Source organism: Ipomoea nil, unplaced genomic scaffold, assembly GCF_001879475.1.
Source record: "Ipomoea nil cultivar Tokyo-kokei standard unplaced genomic scaffold, Asagao_1.1 scaffold1834, whole genome shotgun sequence".
Classification (NCBI taxonomy): domain Eukaryota; kingdom Viridiplantae; phylum Streptophyta; class Magnoliopsida; order Solanales; family Convolvulaceae; genus Ipomoea; species Ipomoea nil.
In genome coordinates, this window is record NW_017618262.1 from 3,617,939 (window position 1) to 3,637,665 (window position 19,727).

A 19,727-nucleotide genomic window follows, 5' to 3' on the forward strand; every position below is an offset into this window, starting at 1 on the left:
AGCCAAGGATTAGTACTTGTGATGACTTTGTTACAATGTAATATCTGTCTATATATAACTATTTTCTAAATCTACTGACGTACATAAAGTCAATATCGCCCCCACTGAAACCCGAATTCACATCTCACCATTTGGAAGAGCAATTTGATGTCACTAAACCACAAGGTCCTTGACCATTTACATATAGGTTTAGTTTTAGTATACTGCAGGTTTCCTTTTATTATATTACAAATTTGTATTTAGTAAATTCATTATATTTTGATATAGGTTTTTTTAGTGCACTACTTAAATGTAAATATATAATACATTAAAAACAAACATGCAATATATATACTAAAATGAACTTATATTAATGATTCATGGTATAAGTTGCCATAGTATGTGGTATAGTAAAAATAGCATTAAATATATATATTTTTTATGAATGTATGTGTTATATTTGTTAAAATTTAACGCATTAATTAAGGTGTAAATTCTTTAGTATTTTTACTAGTCTTTCATTGGACATATTTATTTAATTCTTTTTTTTTTTTAATCTGGAGGAGGGAAAACTTTAACTTTGATGAACCCTTCTCACCCGCCTAGAGAAAGTCACCCCAACCGCATCTTCCATCAACACGTACCCCTGGTACATAAATTGTTATATTTTATACATAAATAACGCATTTTCCAAATTATAGTAGCCCTATCTATAATTCGTCACCATTTGTTTGAGTTACATTTTTTTAAAACAAATGGTAGTATCCTTATATTCGGGAAATAATTTTAAGTGACTTATCAAATAAAATAGATATTATATACTTACTTAGTTACTTATATAATTGAACTATTCTTGTGTTATTTTATAAAATATAAGGACGATTTGTTTGGGACTTTTAACTAAACCAAAAAAACAAAAAAAAAAACAAAACAAAACAAAACAAAAAAACAAAACAAAACAAAAACAAAAAAAACAAAAAAAAAAAACAAAAACAAAAAACAAAAAAAAAAACAAACAAAAACAAAAAACAAAAAACAAAAAACAAAAACAAAAAAAAAAAAAACTACATACTCCTTAAGCCTTCAATTATTGTTAAATTCTAGTAAATTAAAATATGATGCCTAAATAATTATTAAATTAATTATTAAACATATATACTCAGTGATAATATAAAAACAAAAGCCAGAATACATTGTATTGCCCGGTATAATAATAGGATTCCAACGTAGCACTCAGTATACATACATGCATGCAGTACGTAAACTAAAATTTGCAGCGCACACCATAAACTATGTGTTATGGAATATAAACACTAGCTATTACACATAATATATTATAGCATTAAGATATGTTTTTTTATTTGTGTAACGTTACTAGCTTCTTCACAACCTTCCGCCATTTGTATTTTCATGCACTCCCTCCTTTAGGTCCATTATTACCATCATTATTATTAGTGTTATTGTTGTAGAAGTCTTGCCTGCGTTTGAAATGGTGATTATCCAAATCAGAATTGCCAGAAGAGTTCATATAACCATTATTATCGTTCTCATCATCAGTGTCCTCAACCACTAGCTTCCTCTCTACTTGACGCCCAGTCACCAAGCAAGAACAAGTTATCATCATCATGATTAATGCAAACACCACGAATAATCGTCTCATTTTTTGTGTCTGGTTTTTTGTTCTTGTTTTTTGGTTCCTGTCATTCCAGAAACAAAAATGGGTTATTCAAACTACTTGTATCATATATGCAACATAAGAGTATACATTATTTATCTCAAAAACGTAACGCAAGACTTACCGAGGTTAGAGCTAGTGAGGGGCAACGAATTAAAGATCTAACGTTGTTTATATAGAGTTGTTGTATAGAAGTGGAGTAGGGTTTCATGGGTTTCCTGTTTGAGGAATTATTGGCAGTTGGGAATGGAGACTCCACCAAATGAGGCAAGAGCAAGTGGAAACGCCATATTTTGCCAATATTTTATGGAATAATAATATTGTATTAAATGAAATTCACCTTGTGAGTGGATTAAATAAGATAAATAAGTTTTTTATTGGGCAAGAAAACTCACACTGACTACTCGATCGAGAATTTGAGAGTGTACGTGTATCAAGTAAACTCAATCTACTACTATTTTATAATCTACACCCGCACAATATAGGCTAACTACATTATTAGGAAGACGCCGTGTAAAATGGTCGACTGAGAAAGTGTTGGCAATATTCGAACTCATGACCTTTTTTGTACGAAAATTATATTTCACCCAATTGTGACATTTTTGGTTTCATGACAAGTAATTGTCATCATCAGTACATGACTTTTTGAGTTATATATTCACCTTTTGATTCTATTACTATTAGATTATTTTCACATTTAGTCCTCAAGTATTAATTTAATTCCAGGAATGATTCCTTGATTATTAACATTTATCAATTTTTATCCATCAACTTTCAATTGGAGCATAACTGCTCTCTGACTATTGATTTTTACCAATTTTGGTTATTGACTTTCAATTTGATCATAAATGATCCCTTGACTATTGATTTTGTTCCAAATTTGGTTATTCAGTCAAATATCCATTTAATAAACATTGAATTTACCTCTCAAATGCTCTGTCGGGTCAGGGGGTGGGGGGCCCTTAGGGTTGAGGTTCAGCCTTTTGGAAGAATAAACATTGAATTTAAGAATAATAATGTAAAAATTAGCTTGTTGTTGAGATGAACAAATTGAGTTCATAAATGTAATACCTTGAATTCATCATTGTGATGAACTAAAATTTTTATATTACTACCCTTAAATTTAATATGTATTCAAATGATATTTAACTAAAAGACCAAATTTAAAACAAAATCAATAGTCAATGGATCATTTATGATCCAATTAAAAATCGAATGATAAAAATTGATAAATGAGAATAGTCAAGTAACCATTCCTGAAATTAACTCTTTTCTCACATTTGGTGCATGATTTTCATTTTACTTTTTTTTTTTTTCACATTTAGTCATTTTAACAAAATTTTGATAGAAAACAACATGTTTTCTATCAAAGATTTAGTTAAAATGATCAAATATGTCAAAAAATGAAAGTATTGCACCAAGTGTTACAAAATTAATATTTAAAGACCAAATGTAGAGAAGATAATATAATAGTCATGTGACCAAAAATGAAAATAACTCAGACTTTTATTTGTTGTGTGCGTGTGTGTGTTGTTCTCTCTCTTTTTAATTTAGTCCTTTCGATTTAAATAAAAAAAAAATAGTGAAATCTCACCAAAATTTGTCACATAATTTGTAATTGATCAAAATTTATACACATGTCCTGACAATATTCGCAATCATACATTAATAATAAAAATATCATAAAATTTGTGGGATCAAACGTGATAATAACCCGCCTTATTTGGATAAATCAAAAGTTAATCGACAGTTAAGTTGCTGTTGTATTGCCCGGGACAGGATAATTCTGAGGTTGAATTCTTCAACTTTCTTTATTGCTGGATGGCTAATGGCTTCATAGATATCCTAGGCCACAAATTATTGTTAGGACGATTATATGAATAGTATCAAAAAATACATTTTAATATAATAAAATTACATTATTTGTGAACTGAATGTACATTATATAAAATAATGTATTTTTAATACTTAAATAACATATTTTTCTTAAATACAATGTATATTTTTAATATATTAAAAATATATTATTTCTGTACTGAATGTACGTTATTTTATAATATGATCCACATAATTATGTAAATCATGGTCCACACAATAATGATTGATATCTAACGAATGTGGACATGCATTTGGAACCCTTTTTAAATTAAAATAAGTTGAATGGTTCTTGCATTGTGGCCTTTTGGGATATGTATTTTGTGCGTTAAATTATCAACCATTTAATCAATCAATAAGGGTATAATGAGGGTTTTGATTGGGAACATTTTTTTTTTTTTGTTTGAAAACCAAAAATACGATCACATTAAATAATCAAACGTTCAATACAAGAAGAAATAACAGAAAATCAAATAAGACCAGACTGAGAACTAGTAGCTCTAGTTAAAGCGCGAGCAAGCTTATTCGCTGATCTACGAACAGAATAATGAACCTTCAAAAAAATAAATAAATAAATATTCAATATATTAAAAATGAACTTTTAGCATAGTAAAAATGAACCTTATGTTAGGAGCTTACCTTACAAAGTAAACTGTATATAGCCCATGGTATAATATAATGATTGCTTCTTTTTCACACCCCAAACTTTGGGCAAATTATGATGTGCATCCGTGCATGATGTAGCAAAAATAAGATGTGAGCTCGGGTGTGTTATGTCGTCCTCAGGGGATTGGGGGTTATGACACGCAATATGCAATCACAATAAACTTTTCTAGCATAAGGAAATCAACAAGAAGCTAAGCAAACTACAAGTTTAAGGAAGTGGTAAGACTAACACATATACGCAAAGATAAACACAAAATAAAGGAATAGGACTCAAGCTAAGGAGCATTATCTTCTAGATGCATAGCACAACCTAAGGGATTAGGGAGAACAAGTAACCAAGGAATCAAGGGGGAATGCATGTAATCATCCTAGTCTACGAACCATTCTCGTGATTAATAAACAAGGATTAGGACAAGGAATTGCCCCACTTTCGTGGTGAATCAATTCCAAGTCCATCAAGCACACAAAGCATCGATCTAAAGCTCCCAATTTCCCCTATTTTCGTAGGAAGAAATCGGGTCTATGCAAGGGGTGGCTTGGATTCATCACCCAACTCTCGTTAAGGCAAGGAATCCTCCAAAAACAAGCTAATGAATGTGTACATCAAACATTAACAAGATATAAATACAAAACCTTCACAAACACATGAACCATAGGTTGGAGTTCTTCCCATTTTTTGCAATAATCACAAATCAAGCATCAAGATAGATAATACAACCCTAACTCAAGTCCATAAACTAACTACTTATGATTAAATAGCATAAAGAACACAAAAGCATAAGTAACAAACATAAATCTTGCAAAAGAAAGAGATAAAAGGAAGTAAGAACTTATGTATTGAAAATGGAAGAACAATCTTCAAATGTTGGAATCCAAGCTTCAAATCCAAGATTACAAGCTTCAAAAGTGTTAAGAAACATAAATCTAAGCCTAATCTAACCTAAAAATATGAAGGAGAATGAAAGAGAGAAGCTAGGGCTCAACCAAGAGTCAAAACCAAGTAGAAATGACAAAAAATTGGAGTTTATAAAATTGTAGAGCACAGTGACACGGCCAGGGACATGGCCATGTCCCTGGCCGTGTGCAGAACGTCAGTAGCTACTGAAATGCACAGAAAATACACGGTCATAGACACGGCCGTGCACTTGGCCGTGCCTTTTGGCCTTCAAAACGTCAGAATTTGGAACTATGGTCTTCATGAAAGTTGTAGCCCTTCACGTCTTCTTTCCAATGGCGTAAGAATCACTTCATTTGGACATTCCTAGGCCGAGATATGGTCCAAAAACCAAACAGTGGTCAGTTTTGGATTGTAAGTTTGGAACTTCAACTTCAAGGATAATTTTGAACCATGTGGCTTCCTTTTTAGGCTTTGATGTCCGAATATTAGTTGTAGCTATTTGAGTCTTCTTTCCAATGACACAAGAATCGCTTCATTTCAACACTTCTAGGCTGAGATATAGTCAAAATACCGAACAGTGGTCGAAATGGGCAAAAATAGCAATGCATTGATCTTTTGCTCCTCTTTTGTTTAGGTTTGCCCAAATGACCAACACCATTGAAAACACCACTCTTAGGCTCCCTTGGAAGTGTTTTAGCCATCCTCTTAGCTTTCCTTGGCTCCCATGGACTTCTAATGCATCCAAAACGCTCAATTTGACTCCAATGTCCACCAAAATGCCTGAAAATACTCAACTTTGCTTCCAATGCATTTCAAACCAAACTCCTTGCAAAATAACACAATTTAGTCCTAATCTCATGAAATTTGGAATAATCTATGAGCAAAATGACTTGGTGAAAGGGGGGAAAATATAGACAATTAAGCACTTATCAGTGCACCATGCATGGTGCACATGGATGCAAAAACGACGTCATTTTGACTAAAAACGCGCGTCCAACTTAAAAAAAAAAAAAAAAAAAAAATCAGCTTCGATTCCCGTCAACAACATTATGTTGTACATAATTTCTGAATGTATAGTTATAAAATTATGGATGTATAGTTATGAAATTCTGGATTTATAGTTATGAAATTATGGATGTGTAGTTATGCAATTCTGAATGTATAGTTATGAAGTTATGCAATTATGGATTTATAGTTATGGATGTGTAGTTATGCAATTCTGGATCTATAGTAATGAAGTTATGGATGTGTAGTTATGCAATTCTTTGGATGTATAGTTATGAAATTATGTACGTGTAGTTATGCAACTATGAATTATTATTTTTAAGTCGACATCAAAACGACGTCGATGTCAAAACGACGTCTTTTTTGCATCCGTATGCACCATGCATGGTGCACACGGATGCACAGTATAACGACTCCAAACTTTGCTTGTGGGCTCCAATAATAAAAGTATATATTTACCCTCAATGATTTTTTAGACAATATTTTTAAACTTTTTTTTAAGTAGTTGAGATGACGTCATGTAAGATACATGTTCGTTTAGTCATTCTAGATCCGAAAATATTTAAAACTATCTGAATTTATCTATTAGGCATGACCTACTTATATGATACTCGAAAAATATCTTAATTACTTAATGTTACTCGATTCATTATATTGTCATCCCTATAATGCTATACCATGACGATATTCACACCTTGAGTCATGGTATAGCATTACATTCATCCCTATAAGGTGTGAATATCGTCATGGTATAGCATTATAGCCTCAAATAAGATAACTAGCTTCTTCTCTTTTATACCAAATAAAATAATGCTCCGTAACAATTAACAATAAGTTATAAGTCAATAATTATAACCAAAAACAATAAGGTAAATTATATCGTGCACCGCGGTGCATAATCGATTATGCACCGCGCATCAAAACGACGTCATTTTATTTAATGAAAAGAAAATCAATTTGTTTCACACCGTTCCGCAAAAAATAACTATGTTCTTCAGTTTCAGTTTAACATAACTACAGTTTCATTTCGATATAACTACAGTTTCATTCAATATTTATACACTCAAATATGTGAAAATGTTATTTAATTTTATTTTTATACACTATAGTTTCATTAAAGCACAATTACATGATCATTTCGATATAATTACGGCTTTATTATACAATATGCACTCAAATATGTGAAATGTTATTCAGTTTCATTTTATATATACTGCAGTTTCATTTCACCACAACTACAGTACCATTTTGATATAACTGCAGTTTCATTTGATAATATACAAATAATACGTGAGACAGAGTCGGTTTAGATACATTGTAGTGTCACTCCGTTAACACTAACAGCGCGCCGTTTCTTTACTTAAAGAAACGGTTCGTTTTAATGCGCTGTGCATAATCGATTATGCACCGCGGTCCACGATATAACGACTGAACAATAAGGCTATAGGCTTGGGGATTGAGGGCTCATCAGAATAGCCCATAAATATATGTTCATTGTTATAGGCCCATCTCAAACTTCAAACTCTGTAGTGAACCCAAAGTGCAAAAAAATTGAGTTGACACCCAAATTTTTATGCAGTATAGTATTCTTCTTCTTCTTTTAAGTGTAATGCTACATACCTTTTTATTTTTTTTTCCTTTAAACTTTTGAAGAATTAATGATTAAAAACTACACAATTTTTTTTTTGGATACACTCTAACCTATTTAGTAGCATATGTTCAACATAATCTCAACCCTGATTAAAATAAAACTCAAACCTAAAACCTTCTTTAAAAAAAAAAAAAACAAAAACAAAAACAAAACAAACTGTGATGTCATTAGATCAAAAGTTACTTGGCCTCAAATTTTTTTTTTTTTTTTTTTTTTTGAAATACTTAGGATTCTTCACAAGTAGTATCTATTCTGTGCTATACTTTCTCAACAAACCTATGATCATCCATTTGAAATGGTAACCGGGATGCCATCACAATATATGATAATTGGCTTAAATTTTATTGTTTAATAACACAAGTTTTAAAATGTTGAAAGTGGTCTCCACTCAAATTTACATTTTTATTTCCTTTACTTTTGGTTAACCAACTCAATTTGTATATCAACTTACACATCACATTTTGTCCTTTGGTCTTGGATCCTTATGCACATCATTCCTCACAAGTGAAGTAGTTAACTACTATTAGTACCAAAAATTTAAACCTAAAAGATCAATCTTGCATAACCAGAAGCGATCCACAGGTCACAACCCTCCAAGAGGGGAGGTTTTTGACTTGTTTTTTTTTTTCCGTAATATTAGTTTTTTGTGGGCCTCACATAATGAAAAAAAACGGTTAATTTCTGCGCACTTATGCGTACAACATGGCGTGTGATTCTTTTTTTTTTTTCCTTTTTTTCTCTTTCCTCTTCTTCTCTCTCCTACATGGTTTATGACAAAAAAAAAAAAAAAAAAAAAAAAAAAAAAAAAAAACCAACAACAACAACAACAACAACTCAAAAACCACCCTAATTAGGTTGCTCTAATAACCAATAACTATTCGACACGTTAACAAACAAAAATCTTACCGAGACGCCTTTGCGCCCATCACTGCGCATCTCTCATCAAGTACTCTTCCGTATATAACCAATTGTTATACTTATACCATGGACCAAAATTCACCTTACATTATGAATCCGATTGACAAATTATGTGTTTGTAGTTAATTTATGTGCGTGCAAATAAATTAAAGGCACATAATAATATATGCATGCAGTTAACATACTATGTGGTATTAATTTATTTACAGACACATAATATGTTAATTACAGTTTACAGACATATAATAATCTGAATATCATTTTGAATCAGAGTCCAAACCATGTCCCAAAAGCAGCAAATTAAAGACCAATTTTTTTGTTCTTCAATTCCCTGGTGCACACAAGTCAAACTAAAGGCTGCCCGGCCAGACTGGATTATGAATTATGAATCCATGGTTTGACAACCTACCAGAAGCCTACCACTCCGCAAGTGTCGTTCCTTCTATAAGTGACCAAAAAAATTTAATTGCATCGGTCCACTCCATGAATTAAAGTTGCATTAATAGAAAAATCATATATGCACCCAACTCCAACTTATTATAAAGTTTGTTGGCAGCTGCTGTCACCCACAACCAAAATAGCTTGCCCATTATTAATCACCTTCTGCTTTTCAACATCCTATAATTAGAATTGAAGTTGATAATTGAGTTACTAAAACTACCCTTCACCCCTACTATACATTAGTCAAATATATCATCAATTTGAACCACCAAAATACCATTTGTAAAAGTCAAAAGTTTGCCATGTAAAATGTGGTTCAATTTCAATATAATGTACTTTGATCACCGCCAGGGCCACCTCCAGTGCTATATTACCTTTACGTTTGGAGAGTTGGTGAGCATTGCATCTATCTTTGGACGGTTCGAGACAAATTAAGGAGGTTAGACAGAGACTTGAAAGGTCAAGTTTAATATTTTGTGATTAAGTTGGTGTACATTTAAAACATAATTCTGATCACTACACATATTTATACAAATAGTTACTCCGTATATCTTTTTGTGTCAAATGTTAGATAGAGAATAATCTAACTATAATGAACAATAGTATACGAGAGATCAGACCTCGTATAAAAGTAGAAGCGTAGCCGTGTTGATCTCCAGCCACAGTTAATGTCTTGTTGTGTTGCCTCTTAACAGTAGACCGTTAGCCATTATTTGCCTCATACCTAACTCAGAACCCTAGATGATGTATTGGTGTCTACTGAGCAGTATGAGTATCGTAACTGAATGTGCTATATCATCAATCATCTTGTATCACATCAATCCAGGATTATATTAGGCACGAATTTTGGTGTATTAACAACTTCTAGTTATTCAGTCTAGTCAGACCACTTAATAAGTCGAGTCAACTTGCACTACTTAATATATATTATTAGAAAAAATCTTGCATCAATGATTTTGTAGTCTAATAATACCAAATTGCTTGCTATATGAGAGGTTGTGAATTGAGAAAGTAATTATTAACCGATAGCGCACTCTAACAGAGTCAGTAGTACTCAAAAAAGTTATATGGGCTTGATTGGTAAAAATCGGTGAGTTGATTGCCGCCATCTCGCCAAACAACGAGGAATTGAAGTCCAGAAATTGGCATGTTGATTATTCTAGAACTTCAAAGTTATGAGCTTTATATTGTTGTTAATGTGTTAAATGCTGGCCTCTAGGCTCTAAGTCTATTACTTAATGAAAAGGTCTTGAACTTTAAATATTAAAGATTGATTAACTATGTCTTATAAAATAAAATGTGACATATTTTAATTATAATTATAATCATATTAATATGTATAGAGAAATAATAAGTTTGATGATCATTTATCTTCAATCTTCATCAAATATGATCGGTGGTCTGAAAATGTTTAATGACTCTCCTCTTTCAGCTCATCATATTTTGCTGAAGGATTATATTATGTGAGCGTGTCAAAGCCTTCAAGATATTTTATGTTTGGAAAGAATTAGTGATTTTTCAAATTTACGACATCCATTTAATTAGAAAAAGAAATGTCAACCACTTCGACTTAATTGCCCCATTTTACTTTATATTACAAATTTATATTCAATTCATCTCTTTTCTTCTACTCTTTTTAAAGCAACTAAATTTGACAAATACCAAATCCACAAGCTAGAAGTTTTGACTATTGACAATCCCATTCATGATTTCATCAAACTTTGCCGGCTTGCTTAATTCATCCATTTTGGTTATGACAGCCTGGTTTCCATTTCTCCATGCCATAACTGGGTTCAGAATTTTGAACATCTCTCTCTCTCTCTCTTGCATATTTATAGTGTGCCTTAAAGTATTCACTATCTTTTCTTTTCTTCCTAGGACACATCATGCTTAATTTCTCATCCCAATGCTTATATGTTCTGGATATCATCCACAGATAAATCTATGATATATGTTTATTTTTAATATGTTATAAATTCATTTTTAATATATTATGGAGTATATATGTATTTTAATTTACAATATAATAAAAATGACATGAATACGTAATAAACTAAAAATGAAGTTGCAACACATTCAAAATAAATAAATACTCCGTATCAGAATTTACCTTACAAAGTGAACCTAGCAAAATATAATTTGTCGTATCATGATAGATAGAAATAAATTACTAGTAATAAACATATTATATTTTAGGGTTTATATTTTCATATAATTCAATTATATAATGGAAAAATGACACTTTTTTCCCCTAAGTTATATACTTATAGTACTTTTTCCCCCTCAATTATTTATGTAAGCACATTAGCCCTCTCAATTATTTTAAAAGTGGTGGCTTTTCCCCCTAATATATTAAATTGACATTTTTACCCTTAAAGTAAACATTTTATTTATTTTACTTCTCCAACAAAATATTGCGTATATGTAGCGATTACCACGGTTAGGTTCGAACTGAATCATACACTATAGCAATCAAATTAAAAGTTTTCAGTTATGATTCAAATCTAGAACCCAATATTTGGATTTCAATTTATTAAATTTAAGAATAGAAAAAAACTGGATCATGAACCGTGAACCGGCAGTTCCAGATCCCGTTCGCGATTTTGAACCGTCTTTATTTTAAAATTTTATTTTTTATTTTAAAATAGTCTAAATTCAACAATAAATGTATTTTATTTTTTCAGTTTGGAACATGAACCGGCCATTCCGGTTCACGATTTTAATAAACTCTAAATATCGCGTTTTGATTATAAATTGTAATTGGAATATTTTGGTTTGGTTGCTATAGTATTTGTTTGGTTTGAATCAAATTATAGTAATAATTTGTTGGAGAATAAAAAAAATGAAATATTTATTTTAAATATTTATTTTAAGGGTAAATATGTCCATTTAACATTTCAAGGGGGAAAAGAGCCACTTAAATAATTCAGGGGAAAAAAGTGCTATAAGTATATAATTTAGAGGGAAAAAGTGTCATTTTCCCTTATATAAATATCTAGATTCGAATTCTTCAAATGTTAATAAAAATTGATGATTAATAAGTTTCAAACATCATTAGAATATAATGGAAGTTCAAACCTTGGATTGTGGACTATTTACTAGGTAGTTACATCATGCATGAGCGCATGACCAGTTGGCCATCATACCACGTGGATGTTAGGTACCTTAGAAATTTCAAACAATATTACACACATGTATTTTTCCTTCTAGAAATTTCAAAACCAAAAATAAAATACAAGAATTTTGTGGGTAAACATTTTAAAATTATACCCCATCTCATCCATTTTACCTGTCTTGTTTACTATTTTATTGGTCAATCTAACTCTTTCTTCATCACTTATTTCCTTTATTAATTTTAATTTTTTAATTTTTAATTTTTGTGTTTAATAATATTTTTAATATAATTTTTAAATATATAAATTTTATATACTAAATTTAATATCATGAAAAATTGAATTAAAAATAATTTCATTCAAACCTCGTTAATTGAACCAAACAAACAAAATGGGAGACGGAGGGAGTATTTTTTCTTTCAACAACACTATTATTTTAGCAAAAGAAGAATAAAGGGATTAATATTCTTGTCTTCCAATTGGGTTAAAATAAAATGTCCAATATGTTGATTCTTTGTACTAATGATTCTATAAACATATAAATGCCGCAATCAACTTGAAAGATGGATTAATTAGAAATATCTTGAGCCAGCTACTTAGTGGAGAGCCTTAATCAAGGGCCCTAATAGTCCCTTTCAATATGTTTATGTACTGTCAATTTTTAACATTATTTATAAAATATGAGACTTTTATAGCCCAAGCCATCAAGAATGTAACACATATTACGAATATAATGTTTATTAACTTGGTCATGTCTTGTTTTGAACCGCGAAAATGCTACAATAACTAATCAACAAATTACAATAATATCTACATAGAAAATGTTAAATTAACCAATATTTTCTTTATCAAATTTTATTACAGTCTAATAATGATTTATGTAATTAACTTGTAATAAAATTAATTTATAAATAGTTAATTAATATAAAATAATTATAATTAATATTGATACATGTCATATTATTCTGTAGTAAAATTAGTTTTAATTATATTTTTATATTTATTCTAAATCAAGTATTTTATACCAAAAGAGCTCATTTGTCACTTGAGTTACCACATTGGGTTATTGCTCGTCACCAATGAATCATAACATTCCACCTTAATTTATTATTAATGAGGTGACATACTCATAATTTATTATTAGTATATAAATGCTATCTATTATGGACGTTATTAATATTTTTGTTAAAAATGTATAAATCAACTTAACATAAAATACCCTGATTTTCTATTATAAATAAATTAATAATTTGCATGTGGAGTACGATGTGATGTCTTTTAAAACTGCGATGTTTTGTCAAACAAAGCCACAACTTAAATACGCTATCGTCAACCACCTCAACACAAAACGACCTTTTTGACCCTAAAATTATTGGTACGAATTTCTCTCCTTTTCACAAAGAATATTACTGTACTATATATTAGACTACGAAATTTTGTATTTACTAATAAGGATTAATTTTTTATTTTATAAAAAATAAACTTTGAAAGAAGTAAAAAAAAAATTAAAAGAAAAGGAAAATATTATTTTGACTCATAACTTATAAGTTTTAATCTCTCATTCAAATTCTTGATGTAAACACTTTTGTTGAAACTCACAATATAATATCGGTTCATAAATCATTTATCAAACTACTGAAGAACAAAGAGTCAATTACGCCTCCACTGAAACTCAAACTCACAATCTCCCATATGAGAATCCAACTTGGGTGTCATCTGAGTACAAGGTGCTTGGCCTCACATGATGAATATAATTTGTCATTATTTATCTCGTTAGAGAGTAAAAGTGCACAAGTAGATATTGAGAATGCATGTAGTAAAATTCATTAAAAAATAAAATAAAAAAGCATGTTGATAAACATATTCTATGTTGGCCAGTTTAGAAAATAAAAAATGGTTTAAAAAATAAAAAAAAAAACTCAGTTTTTGAAAAATATTTTTATTGTATGGGATTCAGATGTAAGTAAGAAAATAATATTTATTCTATTTGGTTCTTCTTTCTACTTTTTTTTATAAATGAATTGAAATATATTACAAAATGATTTGATATTAAATATTAAAAATTTTAAATTGATGATGTAATCACTTCAAATTAATAAATATTCGTGATAGTAAAAACTTAATTTGTTGAGCTATATATGATATGTGAGCAAGGCTTGCCAATATCTATAATATTACCTATTTCATCCAACCCAAATAATACTCAAGCATATGGTAGACTAGCCGCTCATTTAGAACCACTCAAAGAGAGGTACAGAAAGCCAAGCGTGCGAGAGGGTTTCAAAAAATATCTTGCCAAAAAAAAAAAAATACTCGCCAAAATATTTTTTATATTGACTTCTTTTTTCTTTTTTAGTAGTCGAACACACACACACACAAAACTAGAAAGTTACTTTCAGAAGTCATTTGTCACATTTATAAACAGACATTAAATTAAAAAACATAAAATAGATTTTAAAAAATTAAAGAGTTTTAAAGAAAGTATACAAATTAATCATGGTTACTTACTTTTATAGAATGCCTAACAGCAAAGTGGCAATGTCTCTATTTATATCTTCCACTTGTTAGTTTCATTTAATTGTTTTTTTTTTAATGTGCAAGTATTAAAAAAAAAAAATTGAATACTTTTAATAATACTTGACATTAACATGTTGGAATTTTGTATGTAGGATGCATATGTAACCTCCCAACTTGTTCTACAATCCCTGTCTGTTTGTAATCCATTTGACTAAAAGTATGAAAGAGGATTTTGTGATCTCAATTAGTTCACTATTTTAAGACTACAAGATCACATCGGTATCCTTTAAATCCAAAACTATATATTTACTCATTTAATATAATATCTTATGTGATGCACTAATTCTACAAACACATATTTTATTTGTATCTTTTTTTTTTTTAAAAAAAAAAAATTAATGCTTCATATTTGTTTGTATTCGTTTCAATTTATCTTCATTTTTGGTATAGTATGACATTATATTACCAATATTTAAATGATTATTCAATTTTAATTATAACTTTTACTAAAAGTTTACAATATCACATATTATTAAAAGTATCAAGTATTATTTAAAGAAAAAAAACAATAGGAATGTAATATGGGTTATTAATTATTTATTATCAATTAGCATTGTATAAAAGGATGAACAAATAAAACATAAGTAAATTCTTGTGCGCCGAAGTGAACATGTGATGGGAAACTTGAAATCAGTTGGATAACTCGAAATTTATCGTGGCCCTACCAAAATCACAATTTTAAAAACTAATACATGCAAGTAGTTTCGAACCTTTGACCTCCATGTTAAAATATAATAAATACACATTCTTACCATCTCTTCATGAAACCTTTTTGGTTTAATTAAAAACTTTTAATTTTTATTTCTAAACAAGCTAGGTAAAATTAAATATTGGACCTCTAAAATTTGGGGCCCCTCTAAAATTGGGGGCCCTGTGCGGTAGCCCAGCTTGCACAGCCTAAAATCCGGCCCTGCTCATGAGTATTGAAGTGGGTTCATGAGGGTCCAATATATATTCAAAGTGAAACCGAAAATCATGGGTTATCAAAAAATACAAAACAAAATGTGATATGGATTATTAAGGAAAATACTACTCATATTCTCAAGTGTTACTCTATCTCACAAAATTTTAATGTTGACATTTTCATTAGAATTTGGAACGCACGAAATGAAATAATTAATCATCAATTATCATATGTAATAAAAGTGAGTAAGTAAAAATATGAAGTACATATAGTGTAACTCAATTATTAATTATACACGTTAGACTCCACATTAAGAAACTTCATACATGTAACACGCCATGTCAATTGGTTTACCGAAGCCAACCTAATATTTAGAGATTTTGCGCAGTTTTAGAATGTTTAATTAGTGGCTCAATTGCGAATTTTTTTAATATTAGTGATTAAATGCAGTTTTGTATAATTTAATAACATATTTAAACTTTTTATTTTCATAAATAATGAAAATTAAATTATAATTTTATTTACAAAAAAATATATCATTATTCATTTTGTACTTATAATAACTAACATTTTTACTATTTAATAATATAGAATTTCTTGCAGATTTTGTTTGATTTTAGATGTAGTGTACCTTTTATTTGAATGATAAAAGAAATTGATAGTTACTACTCTATATTTAATTGTATTAAATACATTTTATTCCATTATATAAAAGAGGTATATTATATTTAAAAAATTATGTATATTGACTTTTAATCATATTATGCTTAGTTGACACTTTTATAATTTTTCTTGAAAAAATATTACAGAATTAAAATAGAGAAAGTATAAAATATATATTATCTTATTATAGAGTTAATAATATTAAAAAAAGTAAATATTGAAAAAAAAAATTATAATCTTTTGATAAGATAATTATGTTGTATTCTTTGTGGGCAGAAGTGATGCGGTTGATTGTAGAAAAATGGGAGGTCGGGTAAGATGTGATCGAAGTTGTGACACAAAAGACACCTCGAAGCTATACAAAAGGACATAAAAAAAATAGGGAAAAAATGTGACCTAGGAAACATAGGAGTAGCTAGCTAGGAATGAGAATCTAGTAAGAGGAAGAGGGGGTTGGGTCCATGAGACCAAGTTGGTGGGCAGAATAGTTAATGAAAGCAATGGTTGTCGGTTCAATATTATTGATGAAGGATGGCCATTACGGATAGTAATGGGTCGGGGTGAGTCAAGGTAGACTACGACAAATTATGCTGTAGAATTGTTTTTACTTTACAAGGTGGACACGATTTTAAAATTGTTATAATTATAAATATAGAGTTTAAAAATTATAAACAGAAGGTCTATAATTATGAACATAAAGTTCTGTAATTGTGAATATAGAGTTTAATAATTGTGAATATGAAGTTCAAAAATTATGAACATAGAGTTTTATAATTATGAACATAGAACCATGTCTACATTGCAATGTGGACACGGTTCCACGGCATAACAATTGGCACGATAAATTATGCTGTGAAGTCGTGTTCATCTTGCAAGATGGACATGGTTCTAAAACTGTCATAATTGTGAATATAGAGTTCAAAAATTATGAACATAGAAGATGGACACGGTTCTAAAACTGTCTATGAACATAGAGTTCTATAATTATGAACATAAAGTTTTGTAATTGTGAATATAGAGTTCAATAATTGTGAATATGAAGTTCAAAAATTATGAATATAGAGTTTTATACTTATAAACATAGAGTCACCCGATCCATCTTATATTTTCTTAACTTTTACATTTGGATGAAACTTTTCAAAACTCATCCCACCCTACTAAATGCGAGTGTTCACTACGAATACTCACCCCTTGTTATCTTATCAAAAAAATTTTAAAATAACATTTAAATTACTTACACATGATAAATTAATAAAATTTACTAATTATATTAAAATATAAAATAATAAAAATAATAAAATATAATAACTAAATTGTTAATTTTTTTTAAAATAAACTTGTTAGTTTAAAACTAAAAATAATAAAAATTTCTAAAAACGTTTATAATTAACTACATACTACTAATGCTAGTACTTATTTATATATATGGAGTGGTTAATGTGCAAATATATCTTATCGTGCGATTGTGCAGTTAACATAAAAAGATGCATCTTAAGCATTAAAATAACACACCTTAAGTACACAAACTACGTACCTTAAATACACAAACAAAGCATCTTAACAACACAAACCACGCAAATAAAGTTTTAAAATGGCGCACCTTAAGTTTCAACAACTGACGCACCTTAAGCATACAAATCACGCATTTTAAGAAAGAAAAACAACGCAGCTTAAGAAGAAAAATCACGCACCTAAAATGTTAGACCTATACACCTTAAGTTTCAACAACTGACGCATCTTAAGAAGAAAAATCACGCACTTATATATATAGTGGGTAGGATCACCTATTATCACCCAAAAATTCAATCATTCAAAACGAATTCTGATAAATATCCGTGAGGCGGATTGAAATTATGATACTAGCTTGCTTCGATTGGTTGCAGAATTGAAGTCATTAAGTGTTTGGTAAAAAAGCAGAAATCTTGTGCCTTCAATTATGACAGACGACCTTCCTTCCTCCTATTAACTCCATCTCGATCCTACATTCATTGCCTCACAGGTCACAACCCACTCATTCCAATTTCCAACCAACATTATATATATTGTTTTTTTTTTTTTTAAGCTTCCCCTTCGTTTTTATTGCTACTGTCTTCTCTTTGCTTTTTACTAAAAAATATTACACTGTCGTATACATCTTATCTACAGTATTTGAAAGTGTTACATAAATAAATTTTACTAACAATTTTGCTCTTAAAATATTGTGCATTACATTTTTACTATACCGAAATACCATATTGTTGTTATAATACTATAAATTAATATTGTAAGAAGAAAAAAATTTAAAAGGACTAATCAATATTTTCATATCATTTTTAATGTTATTATATAAGTCTATTATATGCTAATTTCATTCAATTTGTTCAATTCTTAGCAATTTACATACCTTTTGTTAATTTAACCCATTTTCTAACTAATGATGTCACACAAATCATTTTTTTGACCACTACATGTAAATAAGCAATAAATCTAAAAAAAAATAAAAAGTTATCAAGTAATTATTCATTGACATATAACCTTTTTTTTTCTCGCTATTTTCTGTCTTTTTTCACCGACATATTAATATTTTCAATCATATTTTGATAACCTTATTCCAATCATTTAATTTGTTTAATTAATAATATTTTTACTACTTCCTTTAAGAAAAATTGCTAAATGCGCTTTAACGTTGAACATGGGATTTTCCACCAGGGAGATTACTAATACGAAAAATATGTACCATGAATTTAATTGCAAAAAGCCAAAAAAAAAAAAAAAACTAATTAAATATTGGAATAAAGGTCAAATACACCATTGAACTGCAAAATAATGCAATTAGCTCACTGAACTTCAAAAAATGGTACCCGAGTTGGACTTCCATGTGGAAGATTGTGAGTTCGAGCTTCAGTGGAGGCGTTATTAACTCTTTGTGTTTCAGTAGGTTGAGAAAGAAAAAAAGCTCACTGGACTTAAAAAATTTACAATTGAATCCTTAAACTAATCAATTTCATGCAATTCATCCAATTTGTAGGTTTCCAACATGTCATTCTAAAAAAAAAAAAGATGGTATCTTCGTCTCCAGCGGGAAGTTCTGTTTTTCCTTTTTAATAATTAATTTTTTAAAATTTATTTTTTTAAAAAATATTTTAATTTGAGTTGACCTGTACGAAACCTGCAAATTGGAGAAATTGCATCAAATTAGTTAGTTTAAGGGTCCAATTGTAATTTTTTTTTTTTTTAGGTTCAGTGACTTAATTACATTATTATATGCAGTTCAATAACTTATTTGACACTTATTTTGTTGAAATTAAATTGGAAAATTTTATTTAAAAATTATATATATTTGGTATTGGGAAAAAAAAAGTAAAAACTATGTGGACAGCGTG

At 29.3% G+C, this 19,727-nt stretch overlaps 1 long non-coding RNA gene across 1 annotated transcript; it reads right to left on the reverse strand.

Moving 5' to 3' along the window:
* Positions 1 to 1,248: 1,248 nt before the first annotated feature.
* Positions 1,249 to 1,875, reverse strand: LOC109193196. The gene is made up of 2 exons (XR_002056226.1): positions 1,779 to 1,875; positions 1,249 to 1,676 (listed from the first exon to the last, which is right to left on the reverse strand). It is a non-coding gene; the product is annotated as an uncharacterized LOC109193196 (long non-coding RNA).
* Between the last annotated feature and the right edge of the window lie 17,852 nt (positions 1,876 to 19,727).